The sequence below is a fragment of the Apis mellifera genome, linkage group LG7, assembly GCF_003254395.2.
Source record: "Apis mellifera strain DH4 linkage group LG7, Amel_HAv3.1, whole genome shotgun sequence".
NCBI classification, from domain to species: Eukaryota; Metazoa; Arthropoda; class Insecta; order Hymenoptera; family Apidae; genus Apis; species Apis mellifera.
The window spans coordinates 11,857,801-11,884,095 of record NC_037644.1 but is presented as its reverse complement, the minus strand read 5'-3'; the positions used below and the strand labels follow the sequence as shown (position 1 = coordinate 11,884,095).

At 44.6% G+C, this 26,295-nt stretch overlaps 1 long non-coding RNA gene across 1 annotated transcript in view; it reads left to right on the top strand.

Annotated features, from left to right (window-relative positions):
- The window catches only part of LOC102654113, a 116,207-nt gene that overhangs the window by 31,236 nt on the left and 58,676 nt on the right, over positions 1 to 26,295 (top strand). Inside the window, exon 2 of the long non-coding RNA XR_411181.3 lies at positions 23,469 to 23,577. This is a non-coding gene — a long non-coding RNA (uncharacterized LOC102654113). The remainder of the gene's footprint in view (positions 1 to 23,468; positions 23,578 to 26,295) is intronic.

Below are 26,295 nucleotides of genomic sequence, written 5' to 3'. Positions count from 1 at the left end.
ATCTCCTCGGGAGGAAACGTGGCGGAAAAGAAAAGAAGAAGAAGAGGAGGAAGAAGAAAAGAATAATGATAAAATCAAATGGAAGCCTCGGTTCCCGCGAACCGACAAATTAACATTGAAACCTATTTACATATGCACGGGTATATAGGCAAGGACCGCGTTGTAAAGCCCGTGTTTTCCCATTGTAAACGAGAAATTTACAAACCCATTACGAACTCGATGAATAATTCCGGACATTTGCTCCAAAATATACACATCGCCGAATGAAATATGTATACGGCGCGCGTAAATTAAACGAAACGAATGCCGACGATCGTTCGGAACACGATCACGCGAGCACGGTCGAGTTCACTCGATGCGACAGTTTCCCGATCTATCATCGGGATTCCACGCTTTTTCCTCCTTCCCTTTCTTCTTTCTCTTTCACCTCCTCCTCCTCCTCCTCTTCCTCCTCCCTCGACGTGTCGTTACATCGCGCGCGAAGTCGCCACTCTCCCCCTTCCAACGATCGACGCGATCCTTCCTCCCCCTCCCCTTAAACTCGAATGTACGAGTGGAGAGGCGAGTTGTGCAGGCGAGTGGATCAACCGTGACTCTTTAACGGCGGCCAATATCGTTTAAGCCGTGGCGCACAGCCGATAGGATTAATGGGCGCGCGAGCGCAAGGACAATTTCGAAATGGCCACTCTCGACGCTCCCCGTTACAATTGCAATTGCGCGGAGTGGCGCGGAAGGGAAAGGGGGATGGCCGGCCGAGTTAATCACCAACTATAAAAACATTAAAGAGGCGCGGAGTTAATCTTTTCGACATCGAGTTTGCATTACCGGCCCTCCAACACTTTGTAAAAGCAACCGCGCTCGCCGCACGCGCCGTTTAACGCGCGATCGATTTTATCCCGTTTTAGACGTTTCGAGTGTTTCGAGAGGGGGGGACAAAATTGGAGTGAAAAAAAAAAGGAGGGAAAACAAACGAGGGGAGAGATAGAGAGAGAGAGAGAGAGAGGGGAGAAAAAATTGAACGAATTCGCCGGGGCATCCTCGAAAGGTATCGAATCGTGCAAAATTGGCCGAGGATATTGGTTTTTCCTTGTTTGCGCGATTCACTTACTCCGGGTGTTTTTCCAGCTACTGGGTCACGTTGGAAATTAAAAAGAGAGAGAGAGAGAGAGAGATAGTTGGAAGACGAATCGAGGAGAAATGTTACGCGACTACCTATAATACAATTGGAATATCGAGTTTCTTAGCGAGAGCGCAGTCCCTTGATATTGAAATCAACAAGGGAAGAGATGAAATACTCTCTATTAACCTGATTTCACAGTTTATAAAGTAAAATAAAATCGATGACGAATTGGATATATCGATAATTTCACGATATGATAAAAAACGAGTGAGAGCGAAGTGACGAGAGTGTTTGTTTTGCCGAAGTTAAAATTGTCCTGATCCGGAACGATCGTTCCGCTGACGCGTAAACCGTTACATATCGGGTTTGGGGGAGGAGGAGAGGGGCGAAAAAAAAAGTAGGGAAGGAGCGCAGAGTGGAGAGAAACGGGGTAAGAGAGCAAGTGTCGCGTGTCTCCATTCGATTTGGCTTTGCACGAGTGCCATCCGGCAGCTGGGTTTCGCCCATTTATAATTCCCTGTATGGAGTACGTGGCGTATGCACGTGGGATATTGCATTGGACACGGGAGCGTAACACACGCCATTTCGGATTACACGTAGCCAGATGAAAAGCGATCCCAGGAAGAGGAAGAGGGCGTTGGATTTGCAGCCAAGTCATCGTATTACCCTCGTTATTCTCGCTGTTATCAGCGGGATCGAGAGTTCAGCCCTCAAAAACGGGGGTATCTTGTTCGTTTCGAAGAAAAAAAGCATTTATTTCGCCGTACGTGCAACGTCGATATTTTTTTCTTCTCTCTTCTCTCTCTTTTTTTTCATCCTTTTTTTCTTTTTTTTTTTTTGTTTTTTACGAAAGAAGGAAAGAAAGAAACAGCTACCGTTTCATTTTTCGGATAAAAACGAGGTAACGATTTTTAAATGATTAATTAATTTGAAACGATTTATTATTTTTATCTCGCAAATAAACGCGTATCGCGAATAAAACGATTTATCAATTATTTTTTAATTCGAGTTAATACAAATGAATTAACGAATAATTGGACGTAAGAGGTTGTTGCGAGATTATTTATTATTTTATTTAAATTTGCTTTTCATCTGCGATATATTATTGAATCTGGAAATACGGGAATTTTTACAACGTAACCGCATTTTCTCTCTCGCAGATTATTTTTGCTTTATAAATAGTTAAAAAAAAAAAAAAGATACGAATACAGTCTCTTTCTCCACAGGAGCAAATGATACAATAAAAATTAGAGGATATTAGAGATTATCTCTTTGAATAAAAATTTATGATAAAAGTATAAAATTATTTCGTTCGAAATCCAGAGAAAAATCTTCTCAAAGAAATTAATCCGATTACGCCAAATAACATCTAGCCAAACAAGATAATACGTTATTTCAACGATCATTTCTCGAATACTTTGTTTCATGTCTGGATACAAATTTCTTTCCAGAATTCTCGTTTTTCATATACATATATTTTCGAATAACGAATCGAGCAGAAATAAATCACAACGATTTATTTATTTCCTTTTCCTTTTTTTTTTTTTTCACGTAATTAAGGTACACGCGCAAAAAGAATTTTTATCGCGGCACTTTCTCCTCGCCGACGGGGAAGCTCCGTAATTACCTCTCGTTAATTAACATCAGAGATGAATCCCGGCCTTGTCTATCCAGAAGACGAGTGGATAATCCTGGTCGATCGAGTTACCTGACCGAAAAACGATAGACCTCGATAAGCGAATCGAAGCGTTTCCAGTCCTATCATTGGCACGTGGCGTTAAATCATAGCACTCGATGCGACAACCGGCGCATACCAGATTCGCGGTATAATTTCGTAAATGCGTTCAATGGCCACGAATAGCTGCTTCACGTTCACGTCATACGTATCGGAGTTCGGTTCGAGCGTACAACCTTCGCTCTCTATAATTCATTTCGAGGTTACGCGCGTATACACGTTCACGAAATACACGGTGTCCGATCTATAAGGGTGCGAATCCATTTTCGAAACCGGTTTCCTCTTTTTTTTTTTTTTTTTCGACGAAGATTAATGATTCACGGGCCTTCGATCCCCGATATTATTTTATATTCTTCGAATGCGTTTTCGCGCCCTTTCTAGCCTCAGAGATAGGGAGGAAGGGAAGTTTGGCAGAGAAGGGGAAGATCGTGGGGACTTTGGTTGAAATTGAGTCGAAAGGGGAGCCGCGGCAAGGGGGAGGCGTTTCTTTGAGCCTTTCCTCCCTTTCAGGGATTTTTTTCAATCAGTTGGATAGCATTATAGTCGAATATTCCACGTTCTGTGCATTAAGGTAATGGGACGAGGAAATTTCGATATGTTGCACACACACACATATATATATTCGGTGCCTGTGATAGAAAAAAAGTGATAGAAATTTGGGAAATTGCTTTCGAATCTTGTAAATTTGGACTTCGATTCAGAAGACGAGGATGACCGCGAGATGCATAGGATGGAAAGTCTAGGATCATCGATCAGTCCGTTGAACGTTGGCTAATGGCAGAGGCACCTGTCAGCGTTTAGACGGTCAGCACATCTGTTGCGAAGTATCTCTGATGATGAAGATCTCTCGTAAGTTTTGCCAGGCCGACCTGCTACTAATGACGAAGGTTAATGACGCGACCGTGTCTCGCATTATTATCTTGTCCTAGACGCTATTAATCTCGACCGATCCTTACATCACGTTTTATTTATCAAATATTCATTTCGGAAGGAGGAGGAGGAGGAGGAGGAGGTTTCCATCCTATCCTACTTTTTTTCTTTCTCTTTTTCTTTTCTCTTTTTTCATTCACAAAAACTTCCCTCCCCTTTTGCAAACTCCCCTTTTCCCCCACAGCTCCGATTTTCTCTCCGAATAACGTAACATCCCGCTGACCACCTCGCAATCACGTCGTCCCGTGAAAAAAAGGAAAAGAAAAAAAAAAAAGAAACGAACAGAAAAGGAAAGGAGGAAGGGAAGGGAATAAAAAGCGTATCCCGAATCCCACCTTTGGCGGAGGCGATTCGCACGACGTTTTTTTCTGGCCCCTGGTTCCTTCCTTTTCTCTCCTTTCCTTCCTTTTCGTGGATACGCGCAGGCATGGATACGACAGGCAATTTGCATTAAGTTAATTGAACCAGGGACCGGCTCCTCTTTTTACAAGACAATGCACTTACAGCGATTTCTCGCGGCCGCGGAAGCGATCGTTTCCTCTCGAAAAAGGACAAACTTCGCGTCGTCGATCATTAAACCCGCGAGAACGTGTAAACGTAGCAAACGGCCGTAAACGGTCGCACACGCGGGGCGGTAATTAATTCAACTCGCCTCTCCTTCCGTATTATTCTTTATCCCGCCACGTCCATCGTGGATCGGGATCGAGCGCAACGGGGGAATGCTGATAAAGTTGAAAAATTGTTTCGTTCGCGGACGAATATCGCGGACGAGAGAGAACGCGAGAGAGAGGAGAGCCACGATTGACGTTATCGTTTCGCTCGACGCTTTCTCATTCGTGGAAATAGACGATGAAACGGTGAGGTTAGTAGTCGCCTGTGTATCGGATAAAGAATTTTTCCACGGCTTTTGAAAGGTATATAGATGCGCATACTATACACACACAAATATATATATATATATATATATATATATATATATATATATATATATATATATATATATAGATACATACGTATCTCGGTTTTTCGCTTTGATAAAAATAAAAGCCGGTCAAAGGGAGCTGGAAAGTTTATTTCAATCCATCACCGGTAATCCGGAACGGTTGATATAAAAGCATATTCCGTGCAGGGAATGTTTTTCGAATCGTCTCATTCCACCATCCATCTCCCACCCACCCTCTCCCCCTCCCTCGCCGTTGTATACGAAACACGGGAAGAATAACATCGGCAAAGTGCAATACCCGATTCTCGATAACCGATACCCGATTTATATGCGGCGCCGTATCGCAGAAAGCGCATCGTGGCGTCGACTACCCTTTAGTTACCGTTATCGTTGATCAACCGGCCCTATAATCTCCGTCCGCGTATCCGGACGAACGAACCAACGAACGAACGAACGAACGAAAGAGGAAGGAGGAGAGCGATCATCGACGGGCCACCGTTAATTCATTTCACGAAGCAATTTAGATAATCCCTCGGAGGTTATGTTTGGCTTAATCAAGGGGCGGGATCTGTTGTCCGTGAAATGGTCGAGGGGGCTGCATATGCTCGTGTTCGAGCCGCGTGGAAACACGCTTGTCAGACTCACGCGCCCCTACGCCCCTCGAAACCGACGCGTTTCCAACTTTTTCGGCTCCATGGGGCGCCGCCCGATACCGACCCTCCCCTTCTCCTCCCTTTCGACCCTCGTCTTATCTCGCTTCGCCCCGCATTTTCCTCGGGAAATCAACCATTGCCGAGCTTCTTGCTCTCTCTCTCTCTCTCTCTCTCTCTCTTTGTCTCGATCTTCGTCCCGGATTTCACCCCGTGAAATGATTTGCATAAACACAATTAGTTGCTCTCATTGAATTATTCAAAACGTCTGAAACTATCATCATCGGTACGTCTCTGCGTCACGGCCCTTCCAACCCCTTTCGTGCGCTCCTGTTTCGCGCGTCGATTGAAAAATAACATCCGAGCTACTCCCCGTCCTCTCGAATATATTAATTTTGACGCGATGACGTTAACGGCCGACGTTAAGGCAGGGTGAAGATTGTACGGGGGAATAAATAAAATGAAAAATGAAAAATGTAAAAGCTTCTGTGTTTAAATTCGTTCGAATTCCAAACATTTTTTCCTCTTCTTTCTTTTTCTCGCCATTATCACGTAGAGAATCGACGTAGAAATCAAGAACACCGCTTTATACTCGACTGAAAATCCGTAGTAAGATGCTTTTTTCTTTCTCCCGTCTATCGCGAACTTTGCCTTTCTTGAAATCACGGATGGAACTCCTCCTAGCTATTATACTTTAAAAGTTACATCCGACACTCGAGGCGTATCACGCTTTCTTCCTCTTCGCCCTGACAACCTGCTCTTTGTCGGGCGAAGCGACGTTTCCTTTTAAAAAAAAGAAAAAGAAAAGAAAGAAACGACTCGATGAGATTCGTTCTTCTAGTCAGATTCGCAGCAACGCAATAAACGCGTAATCGCATCGATCTCACGGTGGAAGCCAGTGCCGCGTCATCGAGGGGGATGGGACACCCTGACTCTCGTCGTGGAAGAGTGCAGCAGCAAGGTTCGGAGAAACCCCCTCGAATCGTGTTTCTCCCGTTTGAAACGTAATCGTGTGTCGATGCTGCCTTCGAAATCGGCGGTGGACGGCATTAAACGACGGCGTTACGAGCGCGTATCGTGACCGTGGATAATGTCGACGAACGACGATACCGCACGCTTCACGCCTCGCAACGCGCCTCTCAAAATTCTTCTCTCCTCGAGTGGAGAGAAAGAGAGAAGTCGAGGTATAAATAATTCTGATATTGTTGTTAAAGCATTTGGCGCTTGGACGAAGTTTGGCGGGGAAAAGTAGGCGGAATAAATTCGGATAAATGCGCGTTTCCATGGAAAACTCTTCTCCCTTGGAAGAGAGAGTATCGTTTAGTTTCTACGTTGATGAAACACCGTGCTTTTAACCGCGCAACAGCCACGCGGTTAATCTCCCTTATTCAACTAATAGCGAATAACGTTGTTGGGTAAATAAATTCAGCTTCTCTGACAGATTCGTCTATTCGAAGATACGAATTGGAACGAATCCGGTCTATGAACACGTTTATACACAGCGGGTTCCAATCATCGGGATCGATCATCACCGGTGACGTCCTTTGACGAGAGGAGATTCGTGATTAGACGTCATGGACGGCCGTGACGACCATCAGATCTGATAGTCGGCCCATCGTTCCTGTCAGATTTCCAGCCAGTGCAACTGTTGTCTTCGGAGCCCGGGTATTCGGTGAACGAAGGGATGAAGCGAGGATTCGTATCCTCGGAGTGGGTTTCGATGTATCTCAACCCCGCACGAACGCTTTGCCAGCCGGCCAATTGATTTCGTCTGTCCGGATCCGTGGAGAAAGTGGGTTTCGCCCGCTCCTCTGCCGGTCTTTTGTCTTTTGGCTTGTCGCTACATCCACTGATTTGTAGCCACAGTAAATACAAATAGATGATAGATTTGACTTGTCTCTTTATATTTTATCAAGCGTTTCTTTTTTTTTATTGATATTGATCTCATCAAAAGAATATTTCTCTTTTTCGAAATAAGAGAATTATTGAAGTTTGTTGTTATTTATCTTTTGAATGAAAATTTTGATTATCTCTAATCTTCACATTTTTCCCCCGATATTTTATTATTTAATTATAGCTGTCATAATTCAATCGTATCATTTTTTCCATTCTTCGCAATTCTAAACTAAATCTCTTCTCCAAAAAAATCAGAAGCTAAATAGTGTCCACAATAATCGATTAAGATACGATATTCATCCAATTTATCGACTTCCGATCAAATTTCTCCCTTCGAAAGCGACAAGGAGGGAGAGTAGTAAGGGTCCATATGGAAAAAAGCATATTATAGATAACGAAGGGGATCCGTCTGGCACGAACATTTTGTAACCTTAACCATCCTTTCGAATATTGTCCCTCGACAATCGAGTGGTTTAAAACTGTGCGTGTTACATTCGTCCCTTCCCTCCTCCCTCCTCCATACCGCATTGCCAGGTATCCGAATATTTTCGTAACCTTTGGCGAACGCAGCGGCGTTTTGTTTTCACTGAAAATAAAAGCGAAAATTGAACAGCGCCGCGGAGGAAACTCGGCCCGGTTCGATCGGAGGACCCCCTTTCCCCGGCTATTTTTTTAACAATTTATCCGCGCGCTCAAACTGTTATGTATGCGCGCCCATTGCCACGGCGAAGATAAATACTGCGCCCGTATTCAAAGCCCTTTCCCCCGAAACTTTCCATCGAATCGATATCGCGCGATACCGCGGATTGGTTAAAGTCAGCAATCATCGATGTACGGTTAATAATGTAATCGTTCTAAAATTAAATAAATCGTCTTTAAAAGAAAATAAAGCGACGGTTGAATAGAAGGAGAATCGTTCGCGAATCACATTGCTAGGAGCTATTAAGCTGTTTCTTCTTTTTTTTTCGCAGGGAGCGAGAAATTTCGCGTACTTTGCGATTTTATTTTATTTTATCAAGCGATACGAAATGGCCGCGAGTTTGTTTGTTGAAACGAAACAAAGGAGGGGAGGGGTAAAGATAAAAAAGGAGAAAGAAAAGCAACAAAAAAAGAAGGGAGAGGGGGAATCAAGCTTTTAATTGTTTCCCGGAAGTCCAAAGGGGGGAACGTTAACATCCGTTCAAAAGTCGCGACAGGTGAGCAGCAAAGAGAGAGCCAAGGGAGACAGAAATTTAATATTTCACTTATAATATCTTCACTCCAATCTGGCCGCGACAGGTCTGCAACTTTGAAATGAAAATGCACGCGGTCTGAACCACTACCCCCCTCCACCGGTTGACGGACAGCCCTTATAAATATTCAGAACGGGACGTGAAATAGCGCGACACGCGAAACTAAAGATATTCCTTATCGTTTGTTCCACGGCCGAAACTTGCCGATTCTTTCGCGTCGCGACGCGTTATCTCGCCCCCCTCTCTCTCTCTCTCTCTCTCTTTCTCCCTTATTGACCTCGTGTTTCGCCAATTACGAGTTTCACTTTCTCTCGTGTCTTTCTCATCCCCCTCCCTCTCGTTTTGTTTCTTTTCGTCGTCGCGTCGCGCACGGAACCGCCATTATCGCGATCCTAGCGAAAAAAAAAGGCAAAAGAGAGAGCGATACGTCTTCCAGCGATGAATGAATTTGCATTCGTGACCGATGTTGCCTTCCTATTTTTGCATAATGAAATTTGAAAAAGGAAGTATTTTGTTTCGAGGAGTGTGAGAGGAAGAATCAAAGGATCGAAGATTATTTATAATTAATATTTTTAACCAAATTGTATTTTTCACTCGAGGAAGAATAATTATTTTCGATATTTTATGGAATTACACAATATCGATAGATTTTCTTCTATCAAGAAAAAAATGACTTGTTAAGAAGGGCGTAGTGTAGACAGGCGTGACGTGTTCTATCCGTTAATGTTAATGTTTCGTCATTCGGCGGGGAAGCGGCGTGGCATCGATGCCATATGTTTATCAAAATTCGATCCCTGTTTGCCGTCGTGTCCGGCCGGGCAAAACCGAGCCCCCGAGCTTTTTTATTTACAGCCGGTGATATTAATTTAATGCGAAAGCACGGCCGAAAACGAGAACGAATTTCCGGGAGGACGGATGCCAAAAACACCGAGGCGGACAATTAGCGTTACTCCCGCGGGTTTCATAAACTCGTTTTTCGTTCTTCGCCGGCTCGTCCATCTCGCCTTCCTTCCGCGCCGGGAACCTGCGCCCGACGATAACGAAAATATTCCATTAATTTCTTGCCCATATTCGATCGGGTTTTGACAGGGATTATCGGCAGAATGCGTAAAAAAAAGGAAAGGAGCGGGGGAGTGAAGGGGTGGAAAGGGAGAGCGCCCCGTTGTTTCAATGGTATCGGGCCGTTATTAATAAACGAGAAAAAGGTATGGCCGTTTCGAAAATATCCCGATAAACGAAACTCCGTTTGGAAAACGGGAGGGGGGGTTACACCGCAGATTTTAAATGTCGCTAAATAAAAGTTCATGAAACGGTCGTGATTATCGGCGGGCGGGATCGAAAAAAATTATCGCGAGATAGGATGAGCGCGGTGTTAAAAAAAAATTGTCCCCTCGGGTGGAATAATATGGTAAACGCGTGCAACGATTTTGAACGAGTTACGAGATTCGAGAGAAAAAGAAAGAAAGAAAGACTTAGAAAAACTGTTTACATTTCCTCCTCCCCGGCTTCTTTCGTTCGCGGAATAAATTAAGCGGGAAATGTGTATTCCGGTATAAAATTATTACTCGATATCTGCCACTAGATTAGAGATCCGATGAATTAAATGGGATCCAAAATAATTTTATCAAACTGGTTATTAACGATGGAAATCATGCGCGTTTATTAAACTCGGTTAACGAACTGTGTCGATGCGCGTGCGTGTATAATAGGGACTCGTGTATATAATATATTTAATTTCTGGGTGTATTTCGTGGGAAATTTCGTGTCCTTTAAAACCAAGTATTCGAGTTTTGTTGATTCGTTCTTTGCCCGGTTCCAGAATAATACGAGAATGATCCTTGTCCTCCTCTCTCGTCCACGCGTTTCCTCCGCTCCGCAAAATTTCACCGTGAACACATGTTTGAGTTCGCCATGCTTCCAGCTTCTTGAGTTCCAACTCGCTCGTATCCACTTCAACTGCAGCCCCCGCTCAAAGTTGCGCGGACGTTCCACCGCCGTCCAACTAATCCCATTCGGCGCGGAAACTCACCGCGCCTCCCCGCCAACCAAGTCCGATCCGCTCCCATACTTATTTCAAGCGTGGACCATTCTCGAGCCGACCCTCCGCGCGTGGTTTTGGGATCGTGCCTTTTCTTCCAGTGTTGCACGGCTTTCGACGAGTCTCTTGTATCTCCGAAACGGTGTCAACCGTGTCTGACGAGGAGCGAGCCAAGCCGTATCTCCGTGACCCCGATGTCGCGTTAGCCGAGTTCCTCGAGTATAGTGCAGCAAACTCCGCGATGACTTTGATGTCCCGGATTTACTTAATCTATCTTTCTACTCGCTCCCAATGTTGTACGAGAATTCGTTACGAGTTATTGTTACTTTCACCATGTATATATATCCGTGAATTTAACCGTAGTATACCGGTTTATTTCGGTGAAAAATGTTTGCGATAAATATCGTGGATAAATGTGCGTCGCTTCATCTTTCACGATAAAACCGATAAATCTTGCCGGTTGAAATTACTATTTTTTTCGTAACGTTACGAATATATATTGTTGCAAATTGGTTGATAATGTTACGCGCGTGTATCGATGTGCGGTTTTCACAGGATCGAAGACGATATTTCCGATAAAATACAGTAATAATAGTTTCTCCTTTGAAATTATTTCAAAGTTATTTGTAACCCGGTGAAATTTATTTTCAATTTCGACATTAGTATTCTTTGTGTGTATATATATATATACGAAATAGGTAACTGGCACGAATATATTGCTTTTGTAACGACTTGTATAAACGGATGTTTCGAACCGTGTTGTAGGTCGGTGATGGTGAAACAAATGTTGGTGCTGAAAGCGTGAAACTATTAAGACAGATCACTGCGCATCGAACATTTCCACGAAAATTTGAAAACGGTGGTCGTTTTCCGGTTCAACGTTTTATTTGAGGGCGGATTTTGTTGTTCTCCTCTGATGTATTTTAATTACGCCACGCTTCCCGACGCGTAATAATATCGATGAATCCGAGTTAATAACTCTTCAATTTTTTTTTTCTTTTTTTTTTTTTTTTAACTTATTGTCCATAGTTGTAAATATTTGAAATCGTATTGTATTTATTATATCGAAAACTTTCATTGGATCAAATATTGTTCCTCCCGTTTTTCATTCACGCGAAATTGGAACGAATTCTACCCAGTTCGTAAAAAAAAAAAAAAAAAAAAAAAAAGAAAAAAAAAACTACCCGGTGAATAATTCATCGTTTAATAGTTTATAAAATCAAATATTTCCATTTTTCGACGTTTTGCAACGTTCAACAAGTATCGAATACTACGTCGAAAATATTTTTATTTTTTTAAAATTTGCGAATACTAATTTTTGATTTAAAAAAAAAAGAAACCCTACCAAATAGAATTCTCTCGATATTGAGAACAATAATCCAACACGGATGAGAGGAGGAGTCTCTATTATGTATAGAGAGTTCTCATCAACGTTCACTTTCGCGTCCAACTAAGAATTTACCCTCCCCCCAAAAAAAAAAGAATCCCAAAGCTTTGGAAAAAATTCAAATTCCACGTATTTTTCCACTAGTTTTTTCTCTCCCTCTTTCGTATTTTCATTTTCACACACGAACATTTTTTCACAAAGAACATTGGCCTTCATTGGCCGATTCAGCACGAAGAGGGAAGAGGAGCGAGCCTCGAAAATAAAACGGCGTCCGTTGCTTACAAATCCCGGAATGGGCAATGGCACCGGATATTAGATATGTGCGAGTGGCGTGGAACATTGACGCCGATAGATACTCGGCGCACCATGTATCACCCTCTCCTCCCCCATCAGTTTATGGTAAGCGCGCGCGCGCGCGCGTATACGATCACGGTAGGTTCGGCGCTATATCGGGTTTGGAATTCGGGCGCACTTTTTCCTTTCGTATCACGCGATCTATGAAACATTGATAGAAGTCTGGTCAGGGAAAAAAAAGCGTGGATAGGTGAGAGAGGGAAGGGAAGGTGGGCGGTGGAACGACCATGCATCATCGTTCGCGCTTCATCCCTTGATATGCAAGCCAGATCTATACACACGTATATACCTGTCCTGTTGTACCACATATATATATATGTATATATATACAATATATATATAAACATGCATATTTAGGCGTGTATGCGTGTATGCGTGCCGTGACGGTCCACATATGCTCGTAGCGGAGCATCGCGCGTGGCAATGTGCCGACGCATAAATCGAACTTTTGCATTTCCGCCGTCGACAGTTGTCCCCTTCTATTCGCTCCCTCATTGCCTGGCGTCACACGCTGCGTACAGGAAACATTCGCTGACCTGCTATGTCTTTTTCCTTTTTTTTTTTTTTTTCCCTCGAGCATTTCGTTCCTCTAACTCCTCCCCTCTCTGCCTGGACGTATTCTACGGCGTACAGCGAATTTATGTCGTAACATTCGGACGTGATCCGAAGCGTACGTTTCTATGCTGATGATACGCTGGTGAACGAACGGCCAGCCATGAAATAGGGCACGGATATATGTATATAGGGAATACGGAAAGGATCGTCATTGGGTAATGACGAGTTCCCGAATTTTCAGTTTCACGCGGAACGATCCTTTTTAAGGAGAGAAGAGAGAGAGAGAGAGAGAGGTTGAAAATTTTTTTTCGTCTCGTGGACAACAAGCCGAGCCGTAAGAAGAGGATAGATAAAACGCGGCGGCGTGTTTGAACGTGAACGTGAAATTCTCTGTTTCCACGACGGACGACGAGATTAAACACGGGGACGAGTGGTATGAAAAAACACGAGCCGTATGCATCCCTTCCATTCCCTCCCCATATTTTTCATCCACGTTCCGCGCGTTCCCTCCCCGCCGGGCCTTCCGCCGCCACCACCGGCTGTTCGCCGCGGCGTTTGATCGCGCGTGGCATGGGATAACCGTGACCGTTTTTCCGAAGAGCGGGCGGTGTGTGGAATCATCCTGCCGAGGTGGAATAATTTATGCAAAGGCAAAAGGTTAATTTGATTTTGAATTCAGACGAAAATAATCTGGCGGGATCCGACCGGAGGATGACTTTTATCTTTGCGAATCCGTGACGGTGGATAGCGGAGGGAAGGAGGGGATTCGACCGGTCAGAAAGCAGGAGGAGGAGGGGGAGGAGAGGAGGGCATGCGCGATGAGCTTTTCTCCAACGGCGGAGCCAACGAAATTAATATTTAATTTTCTATCCCTCATCCGCCGCGGAAGTTGCTACGGCCCTCTTGGCTTATACGCCACCGTGCTCGTGGTTTTATTGCCCTGGTGGCCGAGCGTACACGGTGCTCCATTGTTTCGCGGCTGTATTATATTGCCACTCGAAACGCGCTACTTTCTTCCCGGCCCTCTCCTCTCTCGGCCCCCTTGATTGCGCCAACGAGCCACACGTAGCGGCCGTGTGTGGCCGATCCACCTCCACGTGCCAACATGGCGAATTAACAGCCGAGAAACCAATAATCCACCGTTACGTAGCGAAAAATATCACCGCCATTTTCTCTAAGAATCGTCTCGAATACGCGCCGCGGCTGGATCTCGTCGAGGCCAAGGTCTCTTCGATCTTGGATTCTTCGAGCGTAGCGAATCGATCGCGTGGCGAACGATTCACCTACGACGTTCCGTGATTTTTAAATTTTTAACGTGCCATGCCCCTGAATTTGGCGATCGATCGAGGAAAACGAAGAAGAACAATAAAGCAAGGATGAATCGAAGCGAAATTCGAGTTCGACCGAGTCCATAGATTCGAATTTCGTGGTGGAAACCCGAACCTCTCGCTTTGTCCGCCGATCTCGGAGACGAGGATCGAGATATCTGACGACCGTTTACTCGCAGTTCCTTCTTCTCTCTTGAGGTTAGCCTCGACTAATACGAGTCCCCTCGGCGATGTAACCTCTCATTACGATCTCGTGTCCGTCGCTGCTTCTCCGACCGTTTTGCTCGCCTTGATTCGATTATCGTAATTGCACTTACCTTGGACTCGACTCGGCTCGGTCGAGCAAATTTTGACAAGCGAAGAAGATCGAAGACGGAGGCGCGGATGTCTCGATGATATCTGGTTAACTCGATAATGACCGCTATCATTTTAATACCCGGTCGTAATAACGATCGGTGTACGTGATAATGATCGGCCACCGTGTCGGCAGAGGCGTCGTAGCACCGCGCTAATTTATCGAGTCGCGCGGTAACACGAGCTTCGACGAGCCGCTGTTTTGCATTCTGGACGAACAGCGAGTCTTTTTCCCTCCTTTTTTTCTATTTACTTTTATCTTTAAAAAGTTTAAATCTTCAAATGGAATCTGAGGGTAGATTTTTGCAATGTCGAAGAATTATGGGGTCGAAAATAGTAAAGAGTTTTCCAAAGAGACGAAGAAAGAAGGCTCGAATACAATTTTACGCGAAGAATTATCCGATCGACGTCAGATTTATCGTGCAAAGAGTCGTTAAACACGTTTGATTAACGCTCTCTTTCTCCCCCTTCGGGGATCGTAAAACGTGCAACGTTTCTCGCGGATCGATAAACAGAGACGCGTGGAACAGGGGTTGCTTACGATCGAGCAACAACAATAGGATCATCTTACTCTCTGGAAATGGAACGAACGGGCGAGCGTTGCGTTTCGCCCGTAGTGGCCGATCTTAAAATTCTGTCGAAAGAAGACACCGGATAAATTGAATGTTTACAGCGCCTCGCGGGATAATACTTGTGTTTCGAGGGGTGAAACTGTCATCCCTCGCAACTCGTGCGTCTCGTATGACGTTTCCACCGACTGTACCGGATGGTAATCTTCCTTCTCTCTCTCTCTCTTCTTTTTTTCTTCTTCCATTTTCATCCCGACGAACGTTAATCGATTCTTTCCCTTCGTTTTCAATCTGTCATCACGCGTATCCCCGCAACGATTGCAACGAAATGGGTGAAATCGTTGACCCGATTTCGTCGAGGCAATATTACTTAGCGTTAGCGAGGAGTTTCGAAGCGGCCGTGTATGTACGAGCTGGCCGGCTCGATTGATGGCGCGGGGATCGATCCCGCGCAATAACGAAATATCCTCGTTATACGGCTGTAACTGTCGTTGCTGTAAATTCGACCGACGGCCCGTTTTAATCCGCGCTATTAGTCAGTGTCCGGATGAATCTCGTAGTAGTTCGATGAGGAAAATCGAAAACGAGATTTATCTTGGATGGACGATAATTGAAAATACACTCGAGAAGAAATACGAATACTGGACGATTGTAGGAATATAAAAGGCTTCTTCGAAGCCACGCAATCGATGAAACGATTATTATTAAATCCGTGTATCAATCGATTAAATCGTTGGATCGTTGATCTTTGAGTCGTAAGGGTGGTTCTCGTCAAATGAAACCAGAAGGAGAAGGGGTTTTATCGTGAACCCGGCTGAAAACCACTGCTGCGCGCAAGAAGCGAGATTGAAGGGTGCTGCCACCCTACGACCGACCGATAAACTCGTTCAGAATTCCGCGGAACAGGGAAGTTCACCCTCGTCCGGCCAGTTTTTCCCGTACCTTATCTTCCCGGCCGCTTGCTCTTCACCGCTTACTCATCCGATATTGAACATCTCTCGAGCACAGCGCGCTGCGAATTTATCAACCCTTCTTCAGTTACCTCCAGTTTCCTCATCATTTTTTCCCCATCGTCCTAATTCCCGCAACGAGGAAAATCGATACTTTCCTTTTTTTTTCTCTCTCTCTTTTCTCTTCCTTCCTTTTCTTGCCCCTTTTTCAAGAAAAAATTCGTCATTCTCGATCTCGTTTCTTCCGCAGAACGGAATTTCATCTCGCCCCTGCGAAGCTCGAGCTTCGATACAAATTTTAATAAAAGCCAGGCCGCGGGAAAAATGCATGCGCTTGAAGTCCACGCGATTGCGATTCGAGGGCAGGCCTCGATTAAACCGTTCGTCGATCGTTTTCCTATTTTTTCCTTTTTTTTCCCCCTCCCCTCTCTCGATCTGGCTCCGGTTTTGCTCCTCCTGTTTTCGCCAGAATCCTCGTGCTCTCATAATTGAAAATCACTGTAATCCAATATCCTTGCTCGGGGGTGCGATATAAAACCGAGCGCTTAAGGGATCGTTCCGCCCCCCCCAAAACTGCAACGGATCCCGATATATATATACGTATACACACATATATATATACATGGACCAATAAGGCGGTAACGTAAGAGAGGAATCTTGGTTCGAAGCAAGCAACGAACCCCAGGTCCATCGGGAGCGTATGTGGTATCGAGGGCAACGCGCGACATTTCGCGTATTGTTGTTTCGTTGAATCCCCACGGGAATTCCATCCAGGGCTAACCTTCCTCCTCCTGGAAACACATTGCGCCTTATCACGGTTTATCACGACTTATCGAGGGATGTTGGTCGGTGTCGTGGTGTTTACGGCCCGGCCATTTCCCATCGGATAAAGGGGCCTTTGCGGAGTGACAAGACTCGGTGACAAAGTGTGAAGGTGGGGGAGGAAGGGAGAAAAATAAGAATTATGGAACGAGCTTCCCCCCCGAGTTGGAAGATCCGTGAGAGAGGGTACGCCAGGGTATTATCGATGGAGCCCCGCTGGTTAACCGGGATAATTCTTTTCCCGTGTTCTAATTTCTCGTGTCTCGTGTCTGGGGTGTCGTACGTTAGAGGTTTTCGTGTGTTGTTAAAAGTAGCTCGGGATATTAGGCCATATAGATCCATATTTTTTTCAATTAAACCGCCAGCTTTCTCTCTGTGTGGCGTTCGGGATGAAACGAAGCTTTGGCTAAAAAAATTCAATGGGTTTAATGCGAATTTTATATTCTTGGATTTCTCTCTATTTCACTCTGTGTCTCTGCCTTCGGTGAAGCGAAGCTTTTACATCGATTATGCGGTTAAACGAGGCTTCGTTCAAAGAATTTGTCTCGGGATACTTGATACAAATTTTTATAAGTAACTCTTTCTATATTTTTCAATTAACCCGGCTTTTATATTCTCGAGTTCGTTACGCGGATTGAACCGAGCACCAGAGTTTAAAAGAATGTTGTTCTTACCATTCAAATTGTAAACTTTGTATATAACAAGATCATCCACCTTTAACATTTTAAAATTTATCTCACAACACTTGATCAAAGCCAGGGACCAATCCTCGGCCCCTTAATAATTTTTGCGAACTTTCGTCCACGATCTTCGAGAGACTTTCGACGAGACGTATTTTTCATCGTTCCCGGCCACCATGTTGATAAGAAATACGGGGGTGTCTGTATCGTTCCCGTGTCACGGTCCCGCGAGGGGCAAAACGCGGGAAAAATTCTGGAGAATAGAGTTCTGGGGACACGAGACCGTATGATTTCGCCCTTAAAGTTTTCAACGATAAATTGTCATTTGTCTCGTCTCTATTACGCGGCTCATCCCTACCCTTGTCCCACCTTTCGTTTCCTCTCTCTTTTCCTCTCTCTCTCTCTCTCTCGTTTCCTTCTTCCTCGAAATTCTTCGTCGAACCTGCCCGAGTGGCTCTCCAGGGGCGGCGACGGCATCTATTTTATAAGACTGAGAAATATCGGCGGCATCAATAACGGTTTATCTCGAATACAAATTGCCAGGCGGGGAGGACCGCTGCCTTAAGAAAACACTCGTAATCCGTGGAGAGTGAAACAGGAGGGAGGGAGGGAGGGAGTAACGACAGGTAGAGAGAGAGCTATCGTCTATCTATCGCCCTAGGGCGCGTCAACCATCCCTCGTGTTTATACGGCCACGACGACGACCTTTCCAAATTAATTCCATCCGTTGCTCGACTTGTTGCCTTCGACGAATGTGTTTCGGAACTCGATTCAGACTTGAGACTTATTCTTTCTACGTTCGTATATACTCGTTAATATTCAGTAATTCGATTAATTTTATGAAACAAAGATACCTTAACACGTATTCGAAAATCCATTTTCGTTCGAAAAAAAAATTTTTCCCCTATTCGAATTCTTATCGTCGACGCACCGTTTTATTCCAGTTGAAAAACGATGATCACGGGTGGTTGTCGCCGCTTATCATCGTTTTCAGCCTGCTCCTTCCACTTGGCCTCTACCTCCTGTCTCCTCATTTTTTTTTCTTCTTTTTCCTACCCGTCCTCTCGTTCTGAAACCACCAACGATCCTTCCTCCCCCCCCCCATTGTCGTCGGAACGCCGGCAGACGATCGTTTGACATTCGGTTTAATGGCGTTGGCCGGTAGCCGGCGATGATGAATGACGGTGGGTGAACGAGAGACATTCGGCGCGATCCGCCGTTTCAAGAGGTTTTTTGTCACGGGAGCTCGTTACGTAGCGGCGCCAGCCTGGCCAGCAACTATGCGCCAGAAACAATGTTGACTAATCGCTTTCCAAAACTGTGAACGATGAAAAACCGTTCCCGGCCACCCGATGGTGGCGGCCACGTTTTTGAGAACGGCGCCCGATGTTCCGCGTTTTCTTTCGCGAGTTCGAGCGGGGTGGGGAGTGTTCGAGGAACGACGCTTCGATTCGAGGAAATCGCAATTAAATCAAGTGGAGTGCGATCACTGCTCTCGATCGAAGAAACGTTCTCTTTCTCGATGACGAGTCTCGATGATTCGTCCACTTTTCTCGAGGAATTCATTTCGTTTCGAAGAATGGAGGATCTCCACTGTATTTTATCTCCACTGTCGAATTCGTCATCTATTTTTCGTTCTTTTTTCTTTTTATTCTTCTTTTTTCACGCGGTGTCTGGAACGCGAAAATGCGAACTTCTCTTTCTTCTTCTGTTCATCTGGACGGAAGAATCAGTCCGTGGAATAATTCCATCGCGGGCGCAGAAAACAAACCTTATTATTCCAGTGGATCCGGCTAATTCGATCTCTGACAATTTGAAATGATAATGGAGGCAAGTTTTTCTCGCCTTTTAGCCCCCTCTTCAAACCCCCATTCCTTGGCACGCGCAACCTTCCACGTGAAATCGTGAATTATTCGTGCTGATCATTAGTATATCATTATCAAGTCTTCTTTTTCACTTTTTTTTTTAAATTTATAGCCTTTATTAATTATTAATAGCTTGGTTATTTATCTCAGAAATATTTTTCACAAACTCGAGATATTAATATACCAACAATCATAAATTATCTATCTGCAATCTACTATATTATCAAAGTCACTTAGACATCTTTTTTTAAAGAGATAACTCTTGTTAAAGGCGAAATTTAATATTTTTGATTTATCCAAAATTACATATAAATAACTAGATTAAATGATACTCGATATCCAAGATCTGTCGTGTTGAAGGGTTCAAGAGTTGATACGTACATCTATACGCCTCATTTCGATGTTACATTCAAATTGTAAGCGGCGACCGATGTTCCATCACGGTCCTCGAATCTATTTATTATATACGTGTATTAATAACACATGTGCACGCGGATACGCGCATCCCGTTGTTCGCCTCATAATTATTTTCAAACCGGATTCAGCCCGCAAAGCTTCCCATTTCCTCCGCGTTACGTACTCGGCCACGTAACGATGTAACATAAACACGATTGATATATTATTAACCACATCCATTAAAGGAAAGCGCCACGACCGGATGAAATATACGAGCTTTCCTGGGAGGCTTTCCACGGGTGGAGAAACGGTACTCTCGGGCTGGCTGAATACGAGAAACGAGAAAGAGAACGGCGGCGGGCCCCGCGGGGGGTTCGGCCAGGGATAAGAAAAGAAGGAGGGAAACGCTCCGTGCGTAAATTTAGCCGAGGGGTGACGAGGGCCGCCATGTGCCGCCGATCTCACGGCTCGAGGTTGCACAAGTGCAAGGTCAAAGGGCGGAGGCCGTGCCATTCGGAATCGTCGCTGTGCTTCCTTTCTCGCCCGTAAGATGGCTCTATCGGGTGCGACAACTGGTTCGAAACAATTCGAATGTGTGCAACCGATTAACATTTTTACTCCTTCTTTTCAAGGAAGAGTTTCCTTATCTCTGAATTTTTCAATGAAAATATGTATTTATAATTTCTTTTTTATTAAGTCCGATGAACACGTACAGTTTAAGATATTTACGAAGGCGTATCGATGAATTTTTTTATCTCTTAGCGAAAAGATTCCACTCGATAACGTTAAGTATTATCTTCGAAATTATTTTTAAAATACCGTTCGAAATATCGGCCGAGGTTTCGCTCGAACGACGATAAGTTATCGGTGCGCCGAATACCGTTCTATTTACAAAGCGTAAAGCGGAAGAGGAGAGGACAATAAGTAAGGAGCAAAAGTATATCGGGTTGGAAATTGAACAAAGGGCGGTGGGATGGGAAGGTTATCCGGTGGCAGCATTTAGAAACCGAATTTAATATCGGAGGAGAAGTCGGCGGGAAACGCATCGAAACGAACGATCCGGCCGATGTTGAACAGTTTAATATCCAGAGGACCCGCCGGGGGCGATTTACCTCGCGAAGGGTGAGAATCGCCCTCCTCTTTCGTTCGCTCGACTGACCTTGTCCTCCTCCCCTCCTTTCGTCATCCTTTCCATCCCGCGCGATTCGTGAAAAGTGAAATCTACTCGAAACGAAATCGAAATGTTTACGGTCGCGCTTCGCTTCCTCGTCTCTCCCTCGTCTCTCCCTCGTCTCTCCCTCGATTGTCTCCACGAGGCGCGTGAATACTTGGATATATTCTCTCTCTCCTCCCTTCTGATTGAAACGAGAATTCAAAATTCCCGTCACAGGGTTGCACAGAAGGAGGAAGGAGGAGAAGGAGGAGGAAAGAAGGTGGTCGAAACATTCCCCCTTTTCGAGTCGAGGACTTGAATATTCTGCGGTGTTCCTCTCCGACGAGACCGATTCGAAGAAGATTTAGTTTCGCGGAAGAGAAGGAAGGGGGAGGGGAGAGGCGAGGAGGAAGACAAAAGCGAGGAAAGAGACGAAAGGAAAGGAAGGAAGGAAGGAAGGAAGGAAGAACGAAGGACGACCCGGCGTGTCAGCTTAATGGAACGGAATTGAAATCATTTGCCTTGCGACAGGCACGGCACGTCCTCGCCTCCTGAGCTTGGCAGTCGTCCGGCTCGTCGTCCCCCGCTTTTCCACTCTCTCTCCCCGCGCCGCATCTCTTCTCACCGCCTCGGTATAATTGAAATTCTCGAAAGGAGTGGAAGAGAAAAGAAGAGGAGATGGGAATAGAGAGAAGAGAGGAGAAGAGAAGGGAAGAAAAGAAAGAAGAAAAAAGGAAAGCGAGGGTGTTAGAGGCAGGGACGAAGAGGGAAACGGGAGGCTTTCGAGACGGATAGCGCTACTAATGGAGTCCTGGTTAAGCGTTGGTCCGAGGTACAACCTTCATTACATTTATCTCCCTGGGTTTGTGGTCCTCCCCAAATGTCGGCCGGAGGGTCCTCCCCCATCGAAACATAAGGCCGTTAAACGATTTAATTCAATTCGTACGGCGCAGAGGAGGGGAGGAGGGGTGGATTCAACGAATTTAACGCCTTCCGATAGTTTCACGCTTCGAAATTCCTCGCGTCGACCTTACCGCCTTACCTCAGCGTTTTAATACGTTCCATTGTCCCCCTCCCTCCATCCCTCATCCATTCGCCACCCTTTCGTTCGTTATCCCTCGCTGTTTCGATCTCTTTTTTCCTTCTCCCCTTTCGTTCTCGCTTCGATCCGTTTCATTTACGACACGTTAATGAAAATTATTGTATCCGCCAATGGTGGCGCATCGAAACGAGATTGCAGAATTGCGATATATGTATTTTCGTGAACTTGAAACCAAATCACGCTTTGATATATCGCTTCGATACGAATGGAGACGAACTTGGAATTTCAAACTTGACTTGGAAATTAACCCCTCTTCCAAGTCAAAGAGATTCGCTGAAGCAAAGCAAAATAATCTTCCCCTTAAAAACGTATCGCACGACCCTCTTCCACGAGTCGGTCGATTGTCTCCGTTTCCCAGCTGGTTTTGACGGCGCATAATGCACAGTTGGCACAATATTTGGAAAGTAGTTGGCAAGTTCTCTCTAGCTTTACAATTATTGCGTAACCCTAACGCGAACGGTATTGAGGAGGGGAGAGGAGGGTGTTCGAGGAAGAAGCCGAGGAGAGAGCCGAGATCCCAAAGAGAGGAGAGAACAATGCGAACTTGGAGATAACTTGAGAGAAGCGGGAATCAACATGAAAGGGGAAGTTTCCATCTCTAATTGGTATTTAGGAGATCCGAAACAGACCCAACTCGAGCGCCAACTCGTCGCTGGGTTCGCCCCCTCCTCCTCCTCCTACAATCTCGTAACCCGCGTGCACACGTACAAACGGTCGCGAGCCACGCTCGGAATCTCCGCGAGATTTAATCGTGGAAAATGATGTTGACGGGCTTACTCACCGCCACCCTCCACCGAAAACTTTCCTCGAATAATCGTATCGCCCCTATCCAGTTCGATTTAGACGCGCCTGCTAACTCGCTACGCCTATATTATAAATTCCTTTGGTTGGCTTTGCAAATTTCGAGCCGCCATTTCTTCACATCTCGAAAGATTATTACGCTTCGGATTCAAATGAGAAAAAAGGGAGGGCGTTTATCGAATTCGAATTGTACACGCGTCGATATCCTTTAAAAGAAAGAAAAATATACATATGTACGTGCGCAACGAGAGACTTATTTTCTTCGTCAGATCGAAACGTACATGCAAAGCAACGCGCCTCTATATATAGGCGCGTGTACATCTGTGAATTATATCGTATATATGCGCGATATATGGAGTGGCTCGTCGATGGAAGGGATTTTATTATTCACAAAGCGACGCACCGCGCCACTTCTTGGACGATCCCTTCCTGTTTCGATTCGGATATAGAAGTCGGAAAGCTTGTTCGAGCAAATATGCAAATAACCAGGCCGCATTCGCGCGAAAGTTTCGAGAACGAAGATCGATTAAGGGAGAATAGGTTCGATAATTGCACGAGATGTATATAATATCGTACGATATTTGAGATGCACGTGTTTTTGTTTCTAGGTGGAACATTTGGAATTCCCGCTCGAGATAATTTACGAGACGCGTGGGTAAATAAGTAATGGCAGATGGCAGCAGCTGTTTAAAGACCCCGAAATGGGGCAAATTTCAGGTAAACGATATATTTTATACTACTTTGTCTCGCACTTTTCGCGAGGGATGATATTAGGGGTTGAACGGGTTGCGGGATTTTCGCACAGATGGCGGCAGGATGCTGTTCCCTCCACTCGCGAATCTCGACCCTTAAGACAAGTCGTCCAAGTCCCTCTCGACTTATCCTCGTAAGAAAAGTAAGAAAGGAAAGTAATTCTCCGAAGGATGAAATTTTGAATCGATGAAAAAAATGAACTGTTAATACGCTCGAATATAAAATGTCACGTCGTCCTTTATTTATCTTATTTAGAAAGGATTCGGGGCGAAAGATAAATAAACGCGTAAATATGAAAATCTCATCCCGATAGAAAAAGCTGGTACAAAGAGCCGAGATTCTTTTGACGATGGCGAGGGGCCATTGAATAAGGGAGCACTTTTCTTTCAGTGTTGCCCTCTCGAAATAACTCTTGGGCGTCTTGTCCAAGCAAAGAAATAAAGCGATGCCACCGGAGGGTCGATCGAGTCCCATTAATGGGTGAACACTGAAAGGATCTGCGGAACGGCCAGTGGCCGCTTTGTATAGGTGTGGCGGGAAAAAAGGGAGCATGAAAGTAAGATTCCAGTCCGAATTCGCAAGGAAAGAAACCTATTCCTCGCGTGTTTCCCCCGTAATTTTTCTTCCCTTCCCCAAAGATTCATTATATCCCGTACAACCCCCACGGAGAGGAATATCGCGTAAAAACACGGATAAATGTTCCTTTCAACTCGTGTCGATAAATCTCATCGATTGTGCGAGCCAATCTTTTTTTTTTTTTTTTGCTTTTAGCTTGATTTTTCGAATCGATGCTCGTTTAATCGACGAAAGATCTGATTACATTACGTGTTTACGCGAGAGAAATAATTTTTTTCAATTGGCAAAGATAACTTTGCGTATCGAAAATTCATCAATACATTCCATATATATTTCGCTATATAGTGGACAAGTTTTTTTTTTCTTTTTTTTTTTTAAATATTCAGGGATCCATTTGCATACGTTATCATTACGAGTACGGCCATTTTGGATTTCATTGCATTTTTCATTTTACAATTGCTTTTTTACGTATCGAAAAAGTCGATACCATCAGGGACCCTTTTCTCGATTTTTCGTTAAAAGGAATTAATTAACCATTTCTCTTCCGTTATTATATATATATATAAATATATCTGTCTGATATTACGATTATTATTTCAAATTTCCAGCGATCTTTTCCCAAAGGAAATCGAGATCGGTTGAATTCGGTTGGCCTACATTTCGATCAGCACGCAAAACAACCGGTTAAACAAACCTCGTTTCCAATCGAGCATCTCATGAAAGTCAAAACGCGAAATGTAATTCCCCCTTGTTGTTGTATCGGCCCTCGACATCGGTTTTTCTACTTTCGTCCCCGAACGAATTTCCCGAAATTCGCCTCCCTCTTTTTCTCAACGCTAGAACTTCTCGACGCTCTATTAGCAGTTTCTTAGACCAGTCCCAAATGGCATTCCCATTGACGCTCGCCATGGGGTGTAGCTTAACGCTCGGAGGGGGGGGGGGAGAAAAGAGCGCCATTCTAAGCCGGGAGAGAACTTTATGGACTGCGCAATGGCTACTGGATTCTGTTCGGGGTTTCGCCATCCCCCTTTCGCGCTCCCTTTCCGCCCTTCCTTCTTCCCCTTCCTCCGCCCAATTTTTCCCCGATTCTTTTATTATCGCTTCGGCCTCGACTCGCGTTCACGCGCCTCGTCACGATTATTGGCTAAGCTGACGAATTCACCGAGGAATTTCGTCGGCCCCGGATCAAATGAGAAATCGTGTGTCTCTCTCTCTCTCTCTCTCTCTGTCAGTTTTCGATTTGTCCGTTTATTGTCAATAAAGACAATATTACCCGATGATACAGGATATGAAATCTCGCGTCTGCAACGCTACTAATCCTTTTATCGATCGATTAAATCCAAGTGTCCGCGTTTCTTGGTGTGTATCAACTTTATTACTTGTATCGTATATAATATCGAATCTTGTCCTCTTTTTATAATTTATGAGAATGTTCAAATGTCAAATGAAATGAATTTCTAAGATTTAAAGAGAGAGAGAGAGAGAAATTTTGATGGAAACTCGGTGTTGTAGATGCGTATCGATCTGTATCTAAGAGATATTTTAATGAAATATCCGAACGTCATCGTTTTATTTAATTAACGTTAAAGAGATTAACGCCCTGTCGGCGAAGAGAAGTTGAAAGTTTAAGGTTGAGGCGTTTAATATAAATTATCACAGCTAGACGAACATGAATCTTTAATGAAGTTTCCTACAAGTTTTCTTCGGACGAAAAGTCTGATCGTTGAACGACGACGGTCGGACGAGGTCGGGAGAGGTGGGGGTTAGACATTTCCACACTCGATATGTTCTCTCGTATTTCGGAAGGATAGAGATAGAGTTCGTGCCTCCATTGACCGTAAAAGATCCACCCAATTTCCATCCTCGCGCTCGCTTTTCCAGAATCGATTTACACGTCGTTACATGCGTTCGTCGCTCGGTTAAATTTTCAATACTCGCTCCTCTAATCCTCCTGTAATTCAATTTACGCTCTGCGAATCGGTAGCTTACGTAAATTCTCCCCTCCCCCTGAGAAGCTCCATGGAATTTTCATTTTCCGGTAGAATTATTCAATTCCTCTTATTTTCCACCATTTCGAAATTCGAAATTTCGGGAAACGGATCGAAT